The following is a 25,178-nucleotide window of genomic DNA, read 5'->3' as shown; positions in this document are numbered from 1 at the left end:
TCACTGAACCAATGGATTGCAAGGGGCCAGATACTGTTCTTGTACACGGGCCCTTTTCTGTTTGTGTCCACCACTGCATCTTTGTGCTGTCCGTTGTTAACTATGGATCTATGACTGCCTCATTAAGGTATCCATTTTTTTTCATGTTCAAGAAAAATAGACTAAAGCGGGCTTTACACGCTACGACATCGCTAATGCGGAGTCATTGGGGTCACGGAATTCGTGACGCACATCCGGCCGCATTAGCGATGCCGTTGCGTGTGACATCGATTAGCGATTTTGCATCGTTGCAAAACAGTGCAAAATCGCTAATCGGCGACATGGGGGTCCATTCCCAATTATCGTTACTTCAGCAGTAACGAGGTTGTTCGTCGTTCCTGCGGCATCACACATCGCTGCGTGTGACGCCGCAGGAGCGAGGAAGCTCTCCCTACCTGCCTCCCGGCCGCTATGCGGAAGGAAGGAGGTGGGCGGGATGTTACGTCCCGCTCATCTCCGCCCCTCCGCTGCGATTGGGCGGCGGTTCAGTGACGTTTCAGTGACGTCGCTGTGACGCCGCACGGACCGCCCCCTTAGAAAGGAGGCGGTTCGCCGGTCACAGCGACGTCGCCGGACAGGTAAGTATGTGTGACGGCTCTGGGCGATGTTGTGCGGCACGGGCAGCGATATGCCCGTGTCGCGCAACAGATGGGGGCGGGTACCCACACTAGCGATATCGGGACCGATATCGCAGTGTGTAAAGTAGCCTTAAGTCTCATCAGAATTTGGTTTGAGTGTCAGTAATGTTTCTTGGATGAGAGAGAAAAATTTTTTCGCAGCTTTTCCTTCCAAGCAGACTGTGAAAAACGGACAACACTTCCATGGCATGTGCTGGGCATTTTTTTTTATTTCACTAACCCATGGACTTGCATGGGCAACTTTTAATCTGACACTTGGATTAATTTGAGACATGTCTCTCTGTTTTTTTGCGGTCCACTGGGTCCTACCAAACTATGAGGTATGTGAACAGCCCTAAAACTATAACAAAAAAACATAGCACATGTACATGATAAATAGATATCTGAATGGTCCCTTACTACAACCCCTGTCAAAAATTATGGAATCATTTGGCTCTGAGGATGTTCATTCAGTTGTTTACTTTTGTTTAAAAAAAAAAAAAGCAGATCACAGACATAGTACAAAACTAAAGTCATTTCAAATGGCAACTTTCTGGCTTTAAGAAACACTAAAAAAAATCATGAAAACGTAATGTGCTAGCCGGTAACTGTTACTTTTCAAAACCAAACGGGGAAAAATTATGGAATCACTCAATTTTGAGGTAAAGATAATGGAATCATGAAAAACAAACAAACAAAAAACACTCCAGTAAATCACTAGTATTTTGTTGCACCACCTCTGGCTTTTATAACAGCTTGCAGTCTCTGAGGCATGGACTTAAGGAGTGATAAACAGTACTCTTCATCAATCTGGCTCCAACTTTCTCTGATTGCTGTTGCCAGATCATCTTTGCAGGTTGGATCCTTGTCATGGACCATTTTCTTCAACTTGCACCAAAGATTTTCAATTGGATTGACATCTGGACTGTTTGCAGGCCATGTCATTGACCTTATGTGTATTCTTTCAAGGAAAGTTTTCACAGTCTTTGCTCTATGGCAGGATGCATTATCATCTTGATAAATGATTTCATCATCCCCAAACATCCTTTCAATTGATGGGATAAGAAAAGTGTCCAATATTTCAATGTAAACTTGGGCATTTATTGAAGATATAATGACAGCCATCTCCCCAGTGCCTTTACCTGACATGCAGCCCCATATCATCAATGACTGTGGAAATTTACATGTTCTCTTCAGGCAGTCATCTTTTTATTGTTTAGCTTTTCTGTATGTAAATCCCATTTCCTTTAGGCTGTATCTTACAGTTCGGTCACAGACTTTGACTCCAGTTTCCTCCCATTTGTTCCTCATTTGTTTTGTTGTGCATTTCGTGTTTTGGAGACATATTGCTTTAAGTTTCTTGTCTTGACGCTTTTATGTCTTCCTTGGTCTACCAGTATGTTTGCCTTTAACAAGGAGGAAGGTTGAACTAGATGGACCTAGGTCTTTTTTTCAACCTAAGTAACTATGTAACTATGTAACAACCTTCCCATTTTTTTGTATTTGGTCCAGATTTTAGACACAGCTGACTGTGAACAGCCAAAATCTTTTGTAACACTGCGTGATGATTTACCCTCTTTTAAGAGTTTGATAATCCTTTCCTTTGTTTCAATTGACATCTCTCGTGTTGGAGCCATGATTCATGTCAGTCCACTTGGTGCAACAGCTCTCCAAGGTGTGATCACTCCTTTTTAGGTGCAGACTAATGAGCAGATCTTATTTGATGCAGGTGTTAGTTTTGGGAATGAAAATTTACCGGGTGATTCCATACTTGTTTCCTCATAATTGAGTAATTCCATAATTTTTTCCCCCCTGTTTGGTCTTGAAAAGTAACCGTTACTGGCTAGCACATTATGTTTTCATGATTTTTTTTTTTAGTCTTTCTTAAAGCCAGAAAGTTGCCACTTGAAATGACTTTAGTTTGGTGCAATGTCTGCTTTTTTTTTTTAAACAAAAGTAAACAACTGAATGATCATCTTCAGAGCAAGGTGATTCCATAATTTTTGCCAGGGGTTGTAATATACTTCCCATGGCCTACAGCTAAATGCTGTGATTAAAATGTCAAGAAACCTTTCTAACAGGTAGGGATTGTCCAGAGAGGAGAACCCCTTTAAGGGGTACTTCATGTTATTAATATTGTCACTGCATTTTCTACTTTATTTCATTAGGCAATAGGAATACTTTGAAATATACTGATTAAACAATACTTATACTTATTTCAATGGTTTCCACTGTGAATATTTTTTTCAGTCTGTTCTTTCCATCTTTTTCAATAGGGGTTTTCCTCCTGCTGTGACCTCAGGACTTCCTCTTGGCAAACATATTGGTGGGAAGTGGTCAGTATTAGTCAGAAAATGGACTATTTGGCTAATGTGACATGGAGAATGTCACTGATAGAACAAAAGAGATGGTTTAAAACATAGGCTCAATATTTCTAACCTTAAAGGGATTGTCCACTACTAGAACTACCCATTCTGATTCCACTTATTTCCCCAGGTAAAGTAATAAAGCCTATACTCCCCTCCCATACCAACGCCCTTCAAGCGGTGTATGGGATTATGGTGCTGGGGCTCATGTGGCGTTGTGACATCATGCGAGCCATGCGTCCTATCAGCATCATCTTCCTTCTCCACGCCTTCAGACCAAACAAGCAATCAACAGGAAGGGAGCGCAGGCACAGAGCTCCCTTCCTGTTGATTTACATGTTTGGTCAGAAGGTGGGAAGACAGAAGCTGGCGGTGATTGAACGCTAGCATCTCATGACATAACAACATCATGTAAGTGATGCGCCCATGGGGTCTGTGAGATGAGAGCTACCTGTCACCAGGCCGGTTTGGGAATGTCACAGCGGCCTGGTTCTGTTCTGTGACCCTGTCGATGTCCATAAAAGATGGGGATGGGGATGATGGGAGTTGTTATTATTCGTAACGCCACCTGTGGTATGCGGGCAGGTATTAGCTGCCGCTGTGGGATGCCTTCTCTGGGGCAGATGATAATGCTGCTCGGATTATATAGCTCTCCACAGGCAGAGCTTAGGCCCTCAGCAGGATGTGGGGAGTAGTCGTCCACTCTAAGGAAGAAGTGCGGGGTGCGGGAAGGATCAGATGACACAGCAGGTGTAGTTTAAGTTCTTTACTCACTGAGATGTCACCGCCTTTGGACTGCCAGACTCCGCCGTCATGGGCTCCAGCCTATCCCGGATAGTTTGGATGTCAGAACCAGTGTTTCGTTCAGTGAGTCCTTCCTCCCTGCACCATGTTGTGCGAGTCCCTGCGTCTTGAAGCCACGCTGGGACCTGAGCCCTTGGGGTTTGTTCAGTTCCCCGTCCCGTATAGCAGGCAGCGCAAGTCTGTAGATGGAGCCACCCTATGGTCACGACTCCTGACTCTATATGCTGCTTTGCCCCGGGTGCTGTGTGTGGGCCAGAAGACTTGAAATCCTATGCCCAGTGGATTATGCTGGCGGGACGTGCAGTGCCCACCAGCCTAGGGCTCCGTACCCTGAGGTGGGTGCCGGCCCTGAGGGAGCTATCAGCTCTCCCCTCAGCAACCGTGTCCTCCTGCGTCTCACTTGTTTTTTGTCCTGGACTAGACTGTCTATAAGTGTGTGTGTGTGTTGCCTTGCTCCCCGGTGTTTAGCTCCTCCCCCCGGGTTTCTGAACTAGTGAGCAGAGGGTCCACTACATTAGTGATGACCACCCTCCAATGTCTCTACCCTAGCCCAGTCCCAGTGAGAGGGCATCTAACTGTGTGTGTTTTAGTGAATTGTGGTGGTTTTACTGCCGATGACCGCCTCCGTATCAGAGATCAATACTGCACCTCTAGTGAGGTGCAGTACATTGTGGCGCCTGAAGCCACACAAGCCCAGGCATCGCTGAAGGGTGCCACTTTATTATTTTACCTGGGAGAAACAAGTGGAATCAGAAGTGGTTGTCCTAGTAGTGGTCAACCTCTTAAATACATCGATCTGTCCTTCATGGCTTTTGTGGAAATGGCTCTATGAGACGTGTTACATTCTATTTGTGCATGTTTTGATACATGCTCCTAGTGTGTTTAGAAGTGTATGGCTCTGTGCGCACTGGGAAGTGGAATTTTCTTGAGAAAATTCCGCATGCCCTCAAAGATTACCGCACCCGCGGTAAAAAACCGCGGGAAACCGCACCCGAAAACCGCATGCGGTTTGCCGCGGTTTGCTGCGGTTTTACCGCGGTATTATTCGCGGTATTGCCGCGGTTTTGCCGCGTGCGGGTTGGGATGTGCTTTATTGCATTCAATGCAATAAAGCACATTGAAGAAAAAAAAAAAAAAAGTCATTTAATTCTGATAGTAGATAGACAGAAGAATAGAGGGATAGATAGATAGACAGAGGGATAGATAGATAGATAGAGGGATAGATAGATAGATAGATAGATAGATAGATAGATAGATAGAGAGATAGATGACAGATCGCTGCATTTCCCACGGTCGGCAGTGAGTTCACATTACCGGCCGTGGGAAATGACCGGTAATTACCTCTGCTGCTTTCATTCAGCCTGTGTCTGTGTCAGTCGCAGCTGGATGGAAGCAGCGCTGGACGTCGGACCTGGATTACGCCGGAGCTTTGGTGCGGGAGGGGTTAATAAAATGGTGAACGAGGCTTGTTTGTTTTATTTAAAATAAAGGATTTTTCGGTGTCTGTGTTTTTTTCACTTTACTTACGGGTTGATCATGTCAGCTTGTCTCATAGACGCTGCCATGATCAAGCCTGGAGTTAATGGCGGTGATCCGCCGCCATTAACCCCTTGTATTACCTTGCCACCACTGCTACACGGTGGCAAGAAGAGCCGAGGACACGCCGGCAGTGCCGCATAATGTATGCGACAGTCCCGGGGCAGCTGCGGCTGATATTCTCGGCTGCCGGAGGGGGAGTGAGGCGGGGGACATTACCCTGCCCCTCTCCCTCCCCAGCCTGAGAATACCGGGCCGCTGCTGTGTGCTTACCTCGGCTGGACGGTAAATATGCAGCGGAGCCCACGTTCTTTTTTTTCTATATTTCCGTTTTCTTTCTATGTGTGTTCTATGTGTCTGTGTCTATGTGTTCTATGTCTGTGATGTCTGTGTCTGTGATCTGTGTGTGTTTACTCTCTGCTTTGCTTCCTCTTCCTGTAATGACATAACTTCCCTGCAAAACCGCAAGCAAGCGATGTACATTACCGGAGGTAAACCGCAAAATACCGTAGGGAATAACGCAGGAAAACGCAGTGAACCGCACAGAATTTGCTGCCTGCGTTATTCCCTGCGGGATTTCATGATTAACATTGAGTCAATGGAGTGAAATCCCGCAGCGATGTGCGGAAAAGAAGTGACATGCACTTGTTTTTGCTGCGGGATTCCCGCAGCAAAACATGCAGCTGTCAAATTCCGCTCAGTGCGCACAGGATTTTTTTTCTCCATAGGATTTGCTGGTGATTCACTGCAGAGATGTTATGAACATTTTCTGCAGCGAAACATGCAGCAAATCCGCGGCAAAATCCGCGAAAAATCCGGTAAGTGCGCACATAGCCTAAAGGGTTCTAACAATTCGTATCCTAGATTTTTATGGGGGGGGGTTATTTCTTTGAAAAAAAAAAAAAAAAGGCAGGAAAGTCAAAATGATCACAGATGTCAAAGATTAATTTGTACAGCTACTACCCTGATTTTTTTTTTTTTTGTTCAATGGCTTGGTCACACTGTGCACACAGAAACTGGCATGGTTATATATTTATCTAAACCCGTAACTTATTATTACTGCAGTGTATAACAAAAATCCAAAACCATGCCAAATGAAATCTACTATGTATTGTGCTTATTCAATAGAACACCACCAGATGGCAGCATTTAGTTTTAGAAGTATTTGTAATCTTCCATCATGGTGGGCATGCACTATGAGATACAGTTGTGCAGCAAAATTCCTGTATGAGGAAGACTGCATAAGATTGGATTGGATTAATATTGAACAGCTATTATTTAACTGTATTAAAACACACAAATGGAATTTATTTTTAAATTGCCACCTAAAATGGCAGTGATGGTTCCTAATGTAAAATATGGTGGTGGCAGTGTCCATCCGTGGGGCTGCATGAGGTATTGGATTTTGGACTACAATGGGTCCATATATTGTTATTGCATGGGGCTCTCTCTCTCTCGCTCTCTTTCTCAATATATATATCCACCCATATCCTGTCCACCGCCATTAAACTGAGAGCGGTGGCAGCTATAGGAATAGAAGTGGTGTCTAGGTATAGTAAAGTAGCTATGCGCTACGCAATGAAACCACCTATAGTGCCACCTAGTGGAAAACAACGGAGTTAGCATTTATATCATTACATTAGGAACCATCACTGCCATTTTAGGTGGCAATTTTCTATCTCGTTTTGTTTTCGAAATAAAAATATTAACTCCGTTATTTTCCACCAGGTGGCACTATAGGTGGTTTAATTGTGTAGCGCCTGGCTACTTTACTATACCTTGACACCACTTCTATTCCTATAGCTGCCGCCGTTCTCAAGTTAATATATATATACACAGTCCCTGACAAAAGTTCTGTCGCTTACCCATGTCATGTAAATAAAAGCTTATAACCTGACTTTAAATTCATCCATTGGTTTAATAAATTACCCTTTTGAAGGTTGAAACCCTCCCAAATTTGGTTTAAGTTCTGAAAATAAAGTTGCTGCGAAGCTGAAATATTGATCATTTAATGAACAGAGAAAGGTCCAATTTTGGCAAGACAAAAGTTTTGTTGCCTTGTCATATAATGCACCCAATCCTAGTTTATATCGTCACCTGTGCTCACTACATGATCGGTTAATTAGTGGGTGTGTATAAAAAAAAAACCAGCACCCCAGACCTTCAGTTGAACTGCAACTTGACCTCTGACAACATGCCAAAAATCCACCCTGCGACCAAAGACTTGATTATCAAGAGGCTGAAGAACAGATCCACTGCAGAGGTGGCTGGCACCTTTTAATGTGTCTGAGCATCAAGTACAAAAAATTAAAAAAGATTTGAAGAGACTGGAGCTGTTTTTGACAAGCCCAGGTCTGGCAGACCCTGCAAGACAACTACTCAGGAGGAACGTTTGTTTGTCAGAAAATCCAAAGCCAGCCTCTCTTCCACTGCAGCAGAGCTCCAACAGGCCTGGTCACCTCAAGTCCCTGTGTCAACTAGAACAGATGTTGGATTCTGTCTCAAAATGGCCTCCATGGTCGAATCAGTGCCCAGAAGCCAGCACTAAACAAAAGGCAATTGCTAAACAGAGGGACGCTGGAAAAGTGACCGAAGGTGGATTTCTCTGATGAGTCTTCAGTTGAATTATACCACAGCCGCCGCTAATACTGCAGGAGACCTACTGGAACCCGTATGGATCCAGAAAACATTTAAGGTTGGTGGTGGAAAGATCATGGTCTGGGGTTACATTCAGTATGGGGGTGTGCGAAACATTTACAAGGTGGAAGGCAATATCAATAGCCTAAAATATGAAGAAGTATTAGCTGCCTCTTACATTCCCAATCATAAAAGGGTCAAATTCTGCAGCAGGATGGTGCTCCATCTCATACATCCATCTCTACAACAAAGTTCCTCCTGGCAAAAAAGATCAAGGTGCTGAAGGACTGGCCAGCCCAGTCACCAGACATGAACATTATTGAGCATGTTTGGGGTAGGATGAAATAGGAAACTTGGAAGACAAAACCAAAGAATCCAGATGAACTCTGGGAGGCATGTAAGACTGCATTCTTTGCTATTCCTTATGACTTCATCAATAAATTGTATGAATCATTGTTGAACCGCATGGATGCAGTCCTTCAAGCTCATGGAAGTCACACAACAATTAAATATGGCTCTAATAGCACCACAACTTAATTCACCAATGTTATGCAACATATCTTTGTATTAGAAGTTAATTATTTGTTTGAATTTCACATTACTTTCTGTGGACGACAAAACTTTTGTCTTGCCAAAATCTGATCTTTTTGTGTTCATTAAATGATCAATATTTCAGCAACTTTATTTTCATAACCTAATCCAAATTTGGGAGGGTTTCAGCTTTCAAAAGAGTAATTTATGAAACCAATGGATGAATTTAAAGTCTGGATATAAGCTTTTATTTACATAACATGGATAAGCGACAGAACTTCTGTCAGGGACTGTATATATGCACACATAGGGGTGGACACACATATGATTAACTTTTGGGGGTCAGGTATCTGCCAATTTCATCAGGGTTGGCAACTTTATTTTTTATTTTTTCTGGATAGCTTCTCAAAAAATCAACTTTTTGTTACTGACACATTCAAAAAACATAGTAATGCATTAAGATTTAAAGTCTTACATAAATATAGAGGTAATAAATAGGAATGATCGAATACCCTATTATTCACTCCGATGAATACCTTTCAGCTATTCGAGTATTCGCGAATATCCGACGCCCAATGCAAGTATGGGAAACTCGAATAATTTCATGTTGGACCCGTCGGTGACCTGTGGTGATTGAGGAAAAGGCTGAAATGGATGGGAAAAGGCAGAAACAGTATGGGCACAGCCTGAAAAAGGTGCCTCATTGCATTTCTGCCCCCTCCCGATTCATTGAAGGTGACAGGACGCACACAAACGCACCGCCCGCATTCACCCTTTTCCTCGGATTTCTGTCGCATGCGCCATGACACATGCGACAGAAAACTACTCCCCAGGTCTAGCTCAGTCCCCCCCATACCCCCCCCCGGTGTCTCCCGGTGATCCCCCACTGTTTTTACCTTTTTGCAGCGCTAGTGTCCCGCATCCCTCCACCTACACAATGAACGCTGGGCGCATGTGCAGAGTGCGGCGCTCAGCTTCCTGTGTTCCTTGAGAACGGCTGTGGAGCTGCGCTGGCTGCACGCACACCGCTGCTGTGACCCGGGGAGAGTGGGTGCAGATTCTTTGCATCCACACTCCTCACATGGAGGGTCTGCACTCCTAGAAAATGGGGGACACGTTCCCTGAGCATGCCCCCCCATATTCTAGAAGTTCCGGAGTCATCGTGGGACTTCCAAAATGGATTACAGGAGATTTTTTTTTCTTTACAATAAATTAGTGAAAGAGGGAATGTTTTGAGTGTTTTTTCAAATAATTTTTTTTTGTCTTTTTTTTCTTTTATTACTGACAGTTTGTGATGTCTGGTATCTGATAGACGCCATGACATCACCAACTGCTGGGCTTTATGTCAGGTGACATTACACATCTGGTATCAACCCCATTTATTACCCCGTTTGCCACCGCATCAGGGCAACGGGATGACCTGGGGCAAAGCGCCAGGATTGGCGCATCTAATGGATTCGCCACTTCTGGGGCGGCTGCGGCCTGCTAATGTTAGGCTGGTAAGGGACAATAACTATGGACCTTCCCACCCTGAGCATACCAGACCACAGCTGTCCGCTTTACCTTGGCTGGTGAACCAATTTGGGGAACCCCATTTTTTTTTATTATTATTTATTTATAAATAATTATAAAAAGAGCCTTGGGGCCCTCCAAATTGGATCCCCAACCAATGTAAAGCTTCCAGCTGTGGTCTACAGGCTGCAGCCATCTGCTTTACCCTAGCTGGCTATCAAAAATGGGGAGGACCCCACGTCGCTTTTCTTTCTTTTTTTTTTTTTTTTTAATTTTTTTTTATTCGCTAAATACAAGGCTATGTGTTTGACATCGGTCTGCCTGTCTATCTATCTATCTATCCCTCTATCTATCCATCTGTCTATGTATCCCTCTATCTATCCCTCTATCTATCCCATCTCTCTCATCTCTCTCTCTCTCTCTCATCTCTCTCATCTCTCTATCTCTCTCTCATCTCTCTCATTTCTTTCATCTCTCTCTCATATCTCTCTCATATCTCTCTCATATCTCTCTCATATCTCTCTCATCTCTCTCTCATCTCTCACTCATCTCTCTCTCATCTCTCACTCTCTCATCTCTCTCTCATCTCTCATCTCAATCTCTCATCTCTCTATCTCTCTCTCTATCTCACTCTCTCATCTCTCACATCTCTCTCTCATCTCTATCTCTTACTCTTCTCATCTCTTTCTCATCTCTCTATCTCTATCTCTCTCTCATCTCTCTCTCATCTCTCTCTCATCTCTCTCTCATCTCTCTCAGCTCTCTCTCATCTCTCTCTCTCTCTCATCCCTCTCTCTCATCTCTCTCTCATCTCTCGCTCTCTCATCTCTCATCTTTGTAGCTGAATTCAATTTGAATCTGCTTCTGGTTTCTCTACTGCAATACAGAGGTCAAGATTGCCAAATCTTCCTATGTTTTTCATTACAGGCAGTGGCTCAATGGGTAGAGCTGCTGCCTAAGGAAAATTAGTTCATGAGTTCGAGTCCCGTCCGTCCCGGTAAAGAATTTAATTTATTTTTAATTATAAATTATAATTATTATATATTTATAATTATAATTTAATTATGCACTGAAGGGAGGAGCCAGACATCAGCTGTAAGCCCGGGACTCACCTCTAAAATCGGAGCTGTTCACGGAATGAGGCTGCATTGAGCACTCGCTCACAGATGTCACAGAGTGTCGATTATTCCGGACCTGGATATTTGGGGGCTTAATAAAGTGAATGAGGGGCTTTTTGGTGTTTCATTTTGGTGTTGTGTTTATTTACTTTACTTACAGATTAGTGATGGCTAATCTTGGATTTAGTGGCAGCGATGCGCTGCCATTAACTCCTTATATTACCCTGAAGGCCACCGCATCACGGCAATCAGGAAGGCCCGGTGACACGCCGGGACTGTCGTATCCAATGGCTGCGACATTCTCAGGGCAGCAGTGGGCTGATATTTTCGGCTGAGAGAGGGGGGAGCCGTAACCATGGCCCTCGCGCTTCCCAGCTTGAGAATACCGGCCCTCTGCTGTGTGCTCACCTTGGCAGGGTATCATTTGGGGGGGGACGGCACGTCGTTGTTTTACATTTATTTATTTATTTATTTATTTATTTTTTACTGCACGATATAGACCCGCCCACCGGCGGCTGTGGTTGGTTGCAGTAAAACAGAGGTCACTCAGATGGGGGCGTGTCTGACTGCAACCAATCATAGGCGCCGCTGGGCGGGGGAAGCAGGGAATAGGAGATTGATTAATGTGCGGCCGGCATTTTCAAAAGCAGGAGAACCCGCCACAGTGTGACAGCCGTGCAGCGCTGCGCCCCTGATCGGTGAGTAAGAAAGAGAGAGGGAGAGACAGACTGACCACAATGGCCACTGCCTTATATAGCCCCTATGACGCCGTGCGGCCAAGCAAATCACGGTAACACCACAACAAAGATGGCTGCGGCGTTACTGTGAGGGCAAGCAACGTCAGATGTGTTCATTGGCTGGAAAAAGGCGCCAGGAAGTCCAGAAATTAAAATGAAAGTAGCGGAGTGAATACCATATTAGCCGTTGGATAGCGGATACCTCGAATACGCCATTATCTGTCGGATACCGAATAGTGGCGAATACATTCGCTCATCCCCAGTAATAAACTGTATGCACTAGAGGTATAATAGGCCCACTTCATTCACACATTCAATACTATAGGCGAAATATACTGTAATTTTAGGACCCGAACTGTGAGCAGATCTTGTTCAAGCCTCGCAGGACGATGAAACCAGAGAGGCATGGTGTGAAAACGGATCTAATTGTTCATTTAAGTTTTGTGGCCTTTTTAGTGGATAAAATTAACTGTACATGTACTGTAGACAAATCGCTCATGTAATCCGCAACAAAAAAGGATCAAAACTGGTTTACTGCCCTGAGTGCAGGTTTTGTCGGCAGAAGAAAACGCAGGTTATGAATATCGCCTGCACACTTAGATCTTTCTACAATAATAAGCTTTGTATAATCAGATGGTGTGTCCTGATATCGTACCCTCCCATGGCTGTTGCCGCCATCACCCCAGCTGTCTGCCTTCATGATGTTAGATGATTTTACTGGTATTTTTTCTATTAGTATTCTGGCAGCCTGAATCCTTACGGGGCATTGCAAGGTTGTCCTGGGTGTTTATACATCGAATTACAGTAGTTCTTTCATGTCCGTGACCTAATATCATGTCATTTCCTTTGTAGCTATCTGCTTCTCTGTCGGACAGGAGATGCCGGCCGGCCAAAGCGGCATGTGACCGGGAAGATATTAGGTCAGGTGTAGGATTTCCCAACTGTTCCTCTCAGCTGTTGGCTTATTGTAGACATGGCCTTGACAATCTGTTGAGCTTGCCAGCTTTTTCCATGACTGCCCAGTGTAATCATTTGCTTTGCTGTTTTGTTTTTTGTTTTTTTTCCAGTTATTATTTTTTTTTAATTTCATTTTATTAATGCATTATGTTGATTTGTGTTATTATCTTTATTATTGCTACTATAGAACAAGGTCATCTCAACGTAGCTAATTTTTTTTCCCCCAACTTTTGTCCCATCATGTAAATTCCCTGTGACTGGGACATACTTTGCAGCGAGTGGTTTCCATGGCGACGAATGCATTGAAAGCACAGTGCATTAGGCTGCTCGGGACGTTATGAATAGGAGCAGACTTCAGATTTAGTAGAAGATATTCCGTTCTTTGGGTACAAATAGGGAAGGTGTTTTCCTGAATTATTTATTTCTTATGTAGAAAGGAGAAAGTGCTCCCAATAAAATAAACTATAACAAATCTGCAGAGGAGAAAACAATCCAATGGACGACCGCAGATAACCGTCTGGCAATATTCTTCAGTTGCTTAGAAGCCTGTTGTTTCTTGAGGAGGAGAGCGGCTTAGAGAGGTAAGTTCGCTCCTTTCGAGGAACACTGCATTCTTTCAAGCTAAATAAGTGTTGGTGGGGGGCACATTGGCAGGGCGGTCTCCATCTAGCTGCTAGCACCTTGCTGTAAATAAGTAACTCGCTATTGAAAATGCTCAGTGCGTTCATGTATACACTTAGCTTATGGCTTTCTGCTTTACCATGGTTATATCACAAAAAGTACTACATTTATATAGTGTTCACAATCTAGAATATAAACCACTTAAGAATAAGAATGGTAATATTAACACTTTAATGGCTATAAAAGTTGAATAGAAGAGTAAATAATATTTGTAGTTATGATAACAGGCGATTTATATGTGAGAGAACAGTGCGAGCAAATACAATGATTTCCCAGACTGGTACAAGGACCAGACACAAGCAACCATTGTTCTTCGTTTAGACCTAAGCTGCAACAAATACACAGACTGGATTACTGTAAAGTGTAAGTAATAAAAATAATCAACAAAATATAGATATATAGGACTAACACGCCTGACCTAAAGCACAACCTACAAATCAGCCCTAATGACCCCAAAGTATTAAGAACATAGCTTTTTTTATATACAGTGCCTACAAGTAGTATTCAACCCCCTGCAGATTTAGCAGGTTTGATAAGATGCAAATAAGTTAGAGGCTGCAAACTTCAAACAAGAGCAGGATTTATTAACAGATGCATAAATCTTACAAACCAACAAGTTATGTTGCTCAGTTAAATTTTAATAAATTTTCAACATAAAAGTGTGGGTCAATTATTATTCAACCCCTAGGTTTAATATTTTGTGGAATAACCCTTGTTTGCAATTACAGCTAATAATCGTCTTTTATAAGACCTGATCAGGCCGGCACAGGTCTCTGGAGTTATCTTGGCCCACTCCTCCATACAGATCTTCTCCATGTTATCTAGGTTCTTTGGGTGTCTCATGTGGACTTTAATCTTGAGCTCCTTCCACAAGTTTTCAATTGGGTTAAGGTCAGGAGACTGACTAGGCCACTGCAACACCTTGATTTTTTCCCTCTTGAACCAGGCCTTGGTTTTCTTGGCTGTGTGCTTTGGGTCGTTGTCTTGTTGGAAGATGAAATGACGACCCATCTTAAGATCCTTGATGGAGGAGCGGAGGTTCTTGGCCAAAATCTCCAGGTAGGCCGTGCTATCCATCTTCCCATGGATGCGGACCAGATGGCCAGGCCCCTTGGCTGAGAAACAGCCCCACAGCATGATGCTGCCGCCACCATGCTTGACTGTAGGGATGGTATTCTTGGGGTCGTATGCAGTGCCATCCAGTCTCCAAACGTCACGTGTGTGGTTGGCACCAAAGATCTCGATCTTGGTCTCATCAGACCAGAGAACCTTGAACCAGTCTGTCTCAGAGTCCTCCAAGTGATCATGAGCAAACTGTAGACGAGCCTTGACATGACGCTTTGAAAGTAAAGGTACCTTACGGGCTCGTCTGGAATGGAGACCATTGCGGTGGAGTACGTTACTTATGGTATTGACTGAAACCAATGTCCCCACTGCCATGAGATCTTCCCGGAGCTCCTTCCTTGTTGTCCTTGGGTTAGCCTTGACTCTTCGGACAAGCCTGGCCTCGGCACAGGTGGAAACTTTCAAAGGCTGTCCAGGCCGTGGAAAGCTAACAGTAGTTCCATAAGCCTTCCACTTCCGGATGATGCTCCCAACAGTGGAGACAGGTAGGCCCAACTCCTTGGAAAGGGTTTTGTACCCCTTGCCAGCCTTGTGACCCTCCACGATCTTGTCTCTGATGGCCTTGGAATGCTCCTTTGTCTTTCCCATGTTGACCAAGTATGAGTGCTGTTCACAAGTTTGGGGAGGGTCTTAATTAGTCAGAAAATGCTGGAAAAAGAGATAATTAATCCAAACATGTGAAGCTCATTGTTCTTTGTGCCTGAAATACTTCTTAATACTTTAGGGGAACCAAACAGAATTCTGGTGGTTTGAGGGGTTGAATAATAAATGACCCTCTGAATAAACTTTTCACAATTTAAAAAAAAAAAAAAAAGAAAGAAATAACATTCTTTTTTGCTGCAGTGCATTTCACACTTCCAGGCTGATCTACAGTCCAAATGTCACAATGCCAAGTTAATTCCGAATGTGTAAACCTGCTAAATCTGCAGGGGGTTGAATACTACTTGTAGGCACTGTAAAAATATAGAACTTGAAGTTAAATATTTGGTGTGACCACCCTTAGAGCATATCTGTTCTTCTAGGTATTTGCATCAAATTTTCAAGGGATCTTCACAGGGATATTGAATAAACCAATGGACTTTTAAATGGAAAAGTGTTACTGTGTGCCTCAGTTATAGCAGCAAAGCAAGTGTTCCCCAATATATTCAGTGAGCGCAGTCTCACAGTATGTACATTTTTTACAATAAAAAGAGATGCCTACTACATAGTTTACAGTAATTAGCCTTTTGTATTCTTGGCTGCTCTTCTGGCCTTTTTGCTTGCATGATCACTCTGTTCAGAGCAATGTGTGGAAGTGGTAAATAAGTAATGATCTCCACTGGGCCAAAATCCACTGTAGATTTCATGCCATGTCAACCAATTTTGACGTGTGTAGGTGTGCGATCTGATGTGTGTGTGCATTCCACCTTAGGTCCTTGATGCGTTCCATTGCAGGTCCTCCCATTCGGCATCTGGTGAGTATGATTTTGGGGTCTTGTGTCTTCTTTCTTCTCTCTTTTAGTGTCCTGCAGTATTTATATTTTTGTTAGCTGCATGGACACTTCATTTTTGAACCACGACTAGGTCTTATTTTTGGGCTAGGGCTTATTTTCAGGGAAACATGGTAGGCTTGTCACTGTGGCATACAATTTTTTTATTTATTTCTTTTTTCCTCTCTTATGTCTTCTCAGATTTATGCATACACTCGCAATATGGAAAAAAAATTATCCTCAGGCCAAATGAAGCTAAAAATAATATAGCAGATTTGCACTGACTCAATGAATAACATGGGTCACAGTGCAATGCCTTTTTTTCTTACATTGCACTCGTCTGTGTTATACGCTCATATGCGCATACCCTAATGATGTCTCAGTATTTCAGTACTGAAATTGGTGTGGTTGCTGATTTACAGACATTAAATTCCATATGAGTTATAGTAACCTATCAGCATTCTTCCATGTGACTTTAAGGGTATGTTCACACTAGCGTATATTCTCTCATTTGAGAGAATTAGATGGATTATTCAAGTGATAATCATTCTAGAGCACATTGTCTAGAACGCTATGTTGTTCCTTTTGTTTATTATTCCTAAAATGTATGAATAATTTGTGTGTAAATGTTTCTCCTTGTGGAGAACGCCATATCTGCGTAAGGAGACTTATAGGCCATGCAGTGCTCCTCTGGGAATTTAAGTATGCAAATAGTTTGTTCAGAGAGAAAGAGGGACTAGAAATCTAGTGGCATCTATTGGAAGTAGCACTGGTTATGACGCAAACATCAGTGGCTCCTTCATGACTTCTGTCTCAAGTTTTGAAAAATTGGGTTATGGCATATTCATCAGGGCCATTTAATGTAATTAAACAGACGGAGTCACTTTTTGCTGTTCTCATCTTTGGCACTGTCTGCCTTTTTGAAGCAGGCAAAAAAACGGGGTTGACTGCATTATTGTGCCCTTCTGAAAAAGACAGGTATTGTCAAAAATGTTGTTAGACCGAGTACAAAGTGACTCTACTTTAAAGTCTGTGCATACACCTGAATCCCATTTTTCAAGGCTTTGGATGGAAGCCTAGAGTTAGCCATTGATATGTGGCTAAAATGTGATGTGAACCTAACCTTAGAAGGATTTTCCGTGATTATTTCTATTTCTTTGGTTAGTACAGTGTAAAAAACAAAACAAAACAAAAAATGGCCATACTCTCCAATCACAGGTCCAGTGATACCTCTCTATTATTATCCAGTGTCCTTTTGTTGACTGGTTGCAGTGGTGACATTACAATTACGGTGCACATGACTGCTGTGCACTTGACTGCTGCAGCCAATATGCTGCAGCCAATATGCCCAGTGATTGGTTGCAGTGGTTATGTGGCCTGTAGTTGTGATGGCAACACAGTAGTTAGTCTATCAATAAGGACTAGGATCTGTGGCAAAGAGGCAGCGTTGGACCTCTGGTGGGTGAGAACAGTTCATTTAGCAAACCATTGAACTTGAAATTTTGATTCTAAAAAGACCCACATAATCACACCATAAGATATAGGAATTTAGAAATCACAAATAATGCAATTATGTCAAATTTATATATAAAAAAAGTTGATATGGCTAATAATATATATATATATGTAGCACAAGTGGCGTAACTAGAGTTTGATGGGCCCTGGTGCAAAATTTGGACTGGGGCCCCCCTCCACGTACACCAACACTTAAGGGGGCTTTACACGCTACGATATCGTTAATGTTTTATCATCGGGTTCATGTTGTTAGTGACACACATCCGGCGTCAATAACAATATCGCAGCATGTGACACTTACCAGCGACCTTAAGCAACCTCAAAAATGGTGAAAATCGTTCATCATGGAGAGGTCGTCCCAAAACCAAAAATCAGTAATGGTTGCTTATCGATGTGGTTCGTCGCTCCTGAGGCAGCACACATCGCTGTGTGTGACACCGCAGGAGCGAGGAACGTCTCCTTACCTGCCGCCGGCCACAATGCGGAAGGAAGGAGGTGGGCGGGATGTTACGTCCCGCTCATCTCCGCCCCTCCGCTTTGATTGGTCGGCCGCTTAGTGACGTCGCTGTGATGCCGAACGTCCCTCCCCCTTGAGGGAGAGATTGTTCAGCAGTCACAGCGACGCCACCGACCAGGTAAGTGCGTGTGACGCTGCTGCAGCGATAATGTTCGCTGCGGCAACGATCACACGAAATCGCATGCACGACAGGGGCGGGTGCTTTTGCGTACGATATCGCTAGCAATTGCTAGCGATATTGTAGCGTGTAAAGCCCGCTTTAGGGTAGGGGAAAATGACACTGACACTCGGGGTACAGGATAATGACGCTGACACTTGGCTTTTACCCACAGCACCCAGGTTTCCCATGATCTGAAATCCCTCTATCATCACCCAGCTTTCCCATGTTCTGATATCCATCTTGTCCTCAGCACCCAGCTTTCCCATGCTCTGCTATAAATCTTTCCCTCAGCACCAGCTTTCCCATATCAGAGCATGAGAAAGCTGGGTGCTGAGAGAAGATGTACAGCAGAGCATGGGAAAGCTGGGTGCTGAGAGAAGATGTACAGCAGAGCATGGGAAAGCTGGATGCCGAGGAAAAGAGCCTTTTTCCCTCAGCACAAAACATTCCCATCCCATGCTTGTATCTTTGTCCTCCCTCGTATATAGTTCTCCAAATACTATAATGGCCCCACATAGCCTTCCATATAGTATAAAGGGTCCCACATAACCCTTCATATATTAAAATGCACCCCCATAGTCCTCCATGTATTATAATGCATTTCCCATAGTTCTCCATGTATTATAATTCACCACATAGTCCTCCATATATTATAATGCACCCTCATAGTCCTCCATATATTATAATGCACCCTCATAGTCCTCCATGTATAAATTAGCCCTCATAGCCCTCCAATTATTATAATGAATTTCCCATAATTCTCCATGTATTATAATTCACACCATAGTTCTCTTATATATTATAATTCACCCCATAGTGCTCCATATATTATACTGCACCACATAGTCCTCCATGTTTTATAACGCACCCATACTCCTCCATGTATAATGCACACCTACAGTCCATGTATAAGGTGTCCTTCATATTTATTATGCAGCCCCATAGACCTCATGTATAATGCAGCCCCATAGACCTCCATGTATCATGCAGCCCCTTAGACGTCCATGTATCATGCAGCCAACACCCCCAGGGCCTCCATGTATCATGTAGCCAACTCCCCCAGGGCCTCCATGTATCATGCAGCCAGCCCCCCCAGGGCCTCCATGTGTCATGCAGCCAGCCCCCTTTAGTATCATGCAGCCAGCCCCTCCCAGGGTCTCCATGTGTCATGCAGCCAGCCCACCCCAGGGTCTCCATGTGTCATGCAGCCAGGCCCCCCCCCAACAAGGCCTTCATGTGTCTTGCAGCCAACCCCCCACCAAGGCCTCCATGTGTCCTGCAGCCAGCCCCCCCCAAGGCCTCCATGTGTCATGCAGCCCACCCCATCAAGGCCTCCATGTGTCCTGCAGCCAGCCCCCCCCACCAAGGCCTCCATGTGTCATGCAGCTAGCCCCACCAAGGCCTCCATGTGTCCTGCAGCCAGGCCCCCCCCACTAAGTCCTCCATGTGTCCTGCAGCCAGGCCCCCCCCCCACCAAGTCCTCCATGTGTCCTGCAGCCAAGCCCCTCAGGGCCTCCATGTTTGATGCAGCCAGGCTCCCTCAAGGCCTCCATGTGTCATGCAGCCCCCCCACCACGGCCTCCATGTGTCATGCAGCATGCTTATCTGCCGGGCAGTCACGGGCTCCTAACCTCCCGGGCCCGGTCGCAGTGGCGACCGCTGCGACCGTGGTAGTTACGCCCCTGTGTAGCACTACACACTATTCCTGTTACATATTTTTCATTCTTACTCTACTGCATTTTTGTGGCAAAACTATTTTTCATCAGGTTCTTGTGTTATTCTATATCACAGCATGCTCTGTATGTGGTGGTTTATGAGGCTTTTTTCCATTTTGCAGTATTTTTTATGCTACAGTTTGTTTTTAAAAACAAGTTAAAGGAAATCTGTCAGCAGGTCTATGCTATGTAATCTAAAGACAGGAGGAAATAGAGACTGACACACAGAGTTCAATGATGTGTCATTTATAACCTTGCATTGCTGTTGTTTACTTATAGCGAAGGTTTTATCACCTGGGATTATCCTTGCACTAGTCCGAGCATGCGCCCTCTCCCTCTGATTAGCATCTCACGGTCTCTAGACTGTACATAGAGAGCTTGTTGTGGGTGTGTTAACCTTCTTAGCTATGCTGCATGCTAAATCTAAAAACTTTGATTGTGTCAGAACGGCTGCAGCCAGTAATCTAAGTGATACATCCTTGGATTCATAGTCTCTTTGCCTCCATCATGCTGCTCTCAGACAAGGTAGCAAAAACCTGCTGGAAGATTCCTTAAGTGAATGAGGAGATCTGTTTTTTCCCCCTGTGAGGCTGTGATGCATTATTTAGCCACTAGATGTCAGCATATCAGTTCTTATGGAAGCCTTCCAACAAAAGTATAAGATGTCCAGTTTACTTGGTGATTTTGACAATGTTCATATAGAAATATTATGCCTTAGAAAGAATTCTGTTTATTTTGATATCTTTATATTTTCATATCTGAAATAAAAGTTGCCAACTGATAGGCCTCGTTCATGTAATGGAATATTGATCAGTATTTAGAGCCAAAACCAGCAATGGGTCCAAATCGAGAGGGGCACTAATTATTCCCTATACTCTACTCATGTATGAACCTCTCCAGGCTATGACTTTAAATTAATGATCGAAAATATGACCAAGATATACAACTGAGAAAGTCATTAGTGTTGGATCAGTCTCCATATAATTTATTAATATTGCCATTAATAGTGTTAAATATTAACACCACTGGCTAGTCACAATCAATTCATGGGCCAGTCCTATTCAGTTATGCATGAATGTAATGTATTTTTATTATTTTAGGTTTTTTTTTAACTTTGTTTATTATTTAGTTTTTTAATTCCTTTTTTTGTGTGTTTGTGATTATGGGGGATGTACGAAACAGCATTTACATCAGCTACTTGGACCATAGTAAATAAATTGTTTTGAGATTTTTATTGACTTGCTCTGTAGGATGCTCTGTGACCAGTTCAGAGGTCATTGTGCAGAGAAGGTTAGAGTGACCATTTAAGATTATGTCCTGTAATGCAATCCATTTGGAAAATGCAAAAATGGATCCGTTAACAGATCTGTATACTCCCCATTGACTTTAATGGTGACGGAACGGTTAATGGATCATTCAAAATGTGTCATCCGTTAGGGGCAATCTGTTAGGCGGGCTTTGCATGTTGCGTCATCGCAAGCCGATGCTGCGATGTCGCACGCGATAGTCCCCGCCCCCGTCGCAGGTACGATATCGTGTGATAGCTGGCGTAGCGAAAATTTTTGCTACGCCAGCTTCACACGCACTCACCCGCCCTGCGACCGTTGCTCTGGCCGTCGCCTCGCCTCCTTCCTAAGGGGGCGGGTCGTGCGGCGTCATAGCGATGTCACACGGCAGGCGACCAATAGCGGCGGAGGGGCGGAGATGAGCAGGATGTAAACATCCCGCCCACCTCCTTCCTTCCGCATATCCTACGGAAGCCGCGGTGACGCGGGTAGGAGATGTTCCTCGCTCCTGCGACTTCACACACAGCGATGTGTGCTGCCGCAGGAACGAGGAACCACATCGGACTGTCGCGTCAGCGTAATTATGGATTACGCCGACGCTATAGCGATGATACGATTACAACGATTTTGCGCTCGTAAATCGTATCATCTAGGCTTTACACACTACGATGTCGCATGCGATGCCGGATGTGTGTCACTTTCAATTTGACCCCACCGACATCGCACCTGCGATGTCGTAGTGTGCAAAGCCGCCCTTAGTGTTCCGTTGTTAAAAATCGACCAAAAGTTCTGCATGCAGAACTTTTTCCCAACAGATCCAAATACAGATGTCTAACAGATCCGTTAGTGTATAATGGGAGTCAATGGGCAATGGATCAGTTAGGAATGCATCAGGTAGCTCATCCGTTAATTGATCCATTGCCCATAGACTCTCATTATGCCATAACACATCTGTTGCCCATAAATGCTAGATAAATAGAATAGAATACAATACAATAGGATAGGATAATTGATAGAATAGATAGAATGAATGAATACATCAATAGAATGAATAGAAAGATATAGATAAAATGCATAGATAGATAGATTGAATGAATGAATGAATGAATGAGTAGATATAGATAGATATGAATAAATATGAATTTTCATATCCAGCACAGGTACAGCAGCAGCTGCAGGCTGCAACTCTCAGCTGTCCCTTGGCTGGGTATCCAAAATAGAGGGGATCTCACACTTATTTTTTAAATTATTTGAATAAATAATTTTAAAAAATAGCGTGGAGTCCCCCACATTTTTCCAAAACCAGCCAAGGGACAGCAGACAACTGGCGGCTGATATTAGGGTGGCAAAGGTCATGGCTATTAGGCCCTTCCCAGCCTAACAATAGCAATCAGCAGCCGCCCCAGAAGTGGCGCATCTATCAGATGCGCCAATTTTGGCACTGTACTCGGCTCTTCCCGTTGCCCTGGTGTGTTGACAAATGTGGTAATACCTTGGGTTGAAGCCAGCTGTGAATGGCCATCTGGTATCAAGCCCTGGTATTAGTAATGGGTGGGCATCTAGCAGACACCGCCATTACTAATTCCAGTTGTAGTTCAAAGAAAAAAAAAATATTCAGACAAAAAAAACCCAACTCAAGCCCTCGTTCACCAATTTTTACAAAAAAATAAAAAAAGTTCCGACGTAATCCATAGCAACGTCCCATGACAATTCCCAAAAGCGAACCTGAAAGACATAAAGCGAGAAAATTAGTAAAGAAATAAAGACTAAATATATCCCCCCTGTAGGAAAGAAGGAAAAGGCAGGTGCAGCGCTTTTTCTGAGTATAGTATATTTTTAAACTTATATTGGCAATATATGTAATTATAGCACTCACTTATAGTGAGCACATAAGGCTTTTGTAAAATATATTCCTACTGATGTTGTTCTGGTGGGCTGCCTGATCAGTGTGCTGTGAATAATCCCATCCGACGGAGATACCACAGATGGAGTCTAAAAAGATGCAATAGATCGCATGTGGTGCTTCCAATGTATCCAGACTTTAATATAGCACTGAGGTGCACATTATTCATTGTTTTATGTCTTTGAACCTGAAGAAGGCTCTATGAATAGAGCCGAAATGTGTTTTATTATATACACACATATGTATTTTTTTTATCAAAATAATCTACCAAGACCGAACTTTTCAAGGCTGAATACATTGGAAGTGCCGCATACGATCTATTGCATCTTTTTAAAGAAATAAAGACAAGAGACACCCTCTTTCACCAATTTATTTCCCTGTGAAATCACTAATCCGGCGTAATCCAATAAGGGGGTCCTATGACAATCCCATACTCACTGTCACAGTCAATGAAGAACAGAATGTTCCCCATTGACTGTGAGAGCACCCACTGCAGGATCACACAGTATTGTGTGACATCCACTGGAGTAATCTAAGATGATCTCATGAGGTCATCCCAGGTCCTATCAGATGCTCACACAGCAGTGTATGAGCGGCCGCAACATCAGGAGTTCAGATGAGTTTATTACCAGTGGCAATGATCTCAGCTGATCCCATGATGGCACAACGTGTCATTGACTGGCATAATTTACATTATATTTGTGCCACAATTTAGTCTTGGAACCAGTAATTTTTCAGAAGTGTCTGGATAGCACTTTTTCAACACAACATAATGCTATATGTTGCACATGATACTGTCTGTAGCCTGTTTGTCGTAAAGATACTACCATGGCCTGCAGCTTATCTGGCCTTCTCTCCATCAAGCACATCTGGAATGTCATTGGTCAGTGATTGCCAAAGGAGCTACCAGCAGCGGATCTTCAATAAATTGATGTTTTGAAAATGTTTCCATGTTTTGATCATGTGCATATTATCAAGATGTCTATTGATCCTGTGATTTCCACAATTCCATGATTTTTCCTTATTGGTGTTGCAATTTCAATATTGAGGAGTGCATATACAGTATAGTATATGAGTGGGGCCTGTCATTGTAATCCTTTGTTTGATAAGGTAATTACTGAAAAAGATGAGAGATGAGCAATCCTGATCAGCAAAGATCTGAAAATGTTAAAAACGTACAATCTTTGGCTGGCTTGGGATCGGACATACAAACATTTACTGCAAACGTTTGTGATCTTGTTGGCGATCTTATTGGGCCTCCCAACCTAAAAATAGCAGCTTGCAGCTGCACAGCATTGACACATGTGACAATCCTGGAACTTCCCGATTGCCCTGGTGCTGTGGCAATCTGGGAAATAAGAGGTTAATTGCAGCTCACAGCTGCCGCTAAGCCCTAGATTAGCAATGGCAGGTGTCTGAGATCCCACCATTACTAATGTGCAAGTGGAAGTAAATAAACACAAACAGTGAAAAAATCCTAAATTTGAAATAAAATACAAAAAAACTCTTTCACCGCTTTTATTAATCTGCAAAATACCCATGAAGGGCTGATGTAATTCACATGAAGTCCCACGATGATTCCAGCTTTGCTACATCTGAACTAACAGCGTGCAGCAATAAAACAGATCCGCAGGCTGTAACTTCAGGCAGAGACTGAGCTGCAGTGATGATTGGTGTCATCACTCCAGTTATTTGCGGCCACAACTGGAGGTTCCCACAGCCCTCCACCTGTGACCGCAAGTAACTTAACCTCTGGGGACCTCAATGATCTCTCACGGAGATCACAGACCTGCTTCACCTGACAGAAAACGCATCACTACCCTATTTTAGGGTTTGTATTACACCTACAAATAGGACTTATTCTCTGGTCATGACTTGCTATTAATCCTACTAGTAGAATTAATCTCAATTTATTTTTAATTCCTGTAGATCCATTTTCTCTAACAGTCTTTA

General features: G+C 43.5%; 1 protein-coding gene across 4 annotated transcripts in view; it reads left to right on the top strand.

Annotated features, from left to right (window-relative positions):
- The window catches only part of MCF2L (MCF.2 cell line derived transforming sequence like), a 305,257-nt gene that overhangs the window by 52,145 nt on the left and 227,934 nt on the right, over nucleotides 1-25,178 (top strand). Inside the window, exon 1 of one of the 4 annotated variants that reach the window (XM_075336653.1) lies at nucleotides 13,251-13,435. The exons of the other annotated variants lie outside the window; for them this stretch is intronic. The gene's annotated coding sequence lies outside the window, so the exon portion shown is untranslated. Of the gene's footprint in view, nucleotides 1-13,250; nucleotides 13,436-25,178 lie in introns of those variants that run through there. 4 annotated transcript variants of the gene reach the window in all.

The sequence above is a fragment of the Anomaloglossus baeobatrachus genome, chromosome 2 (assembly GCF_048569485.1).
Source record: "Anomaloglossus baeobatrachus isolate aAnoBae1 chromosome 2, aAnoBae1.hap1, whole genome shotgun sequence".
In the NCBI taxonomy this organism is placed as follows: domain Eukaryota; kingdom Metazoa; phylum Chordata; class Amphibia; order Anura; family Aromobatidae; genus Anomaloglossus; species Anomaloglossus baeobatrachus.
Note: the sequence above shows the minus strand (reverse complement) of the source record. Positions and strands in the feature narration are given on the sequence as shown.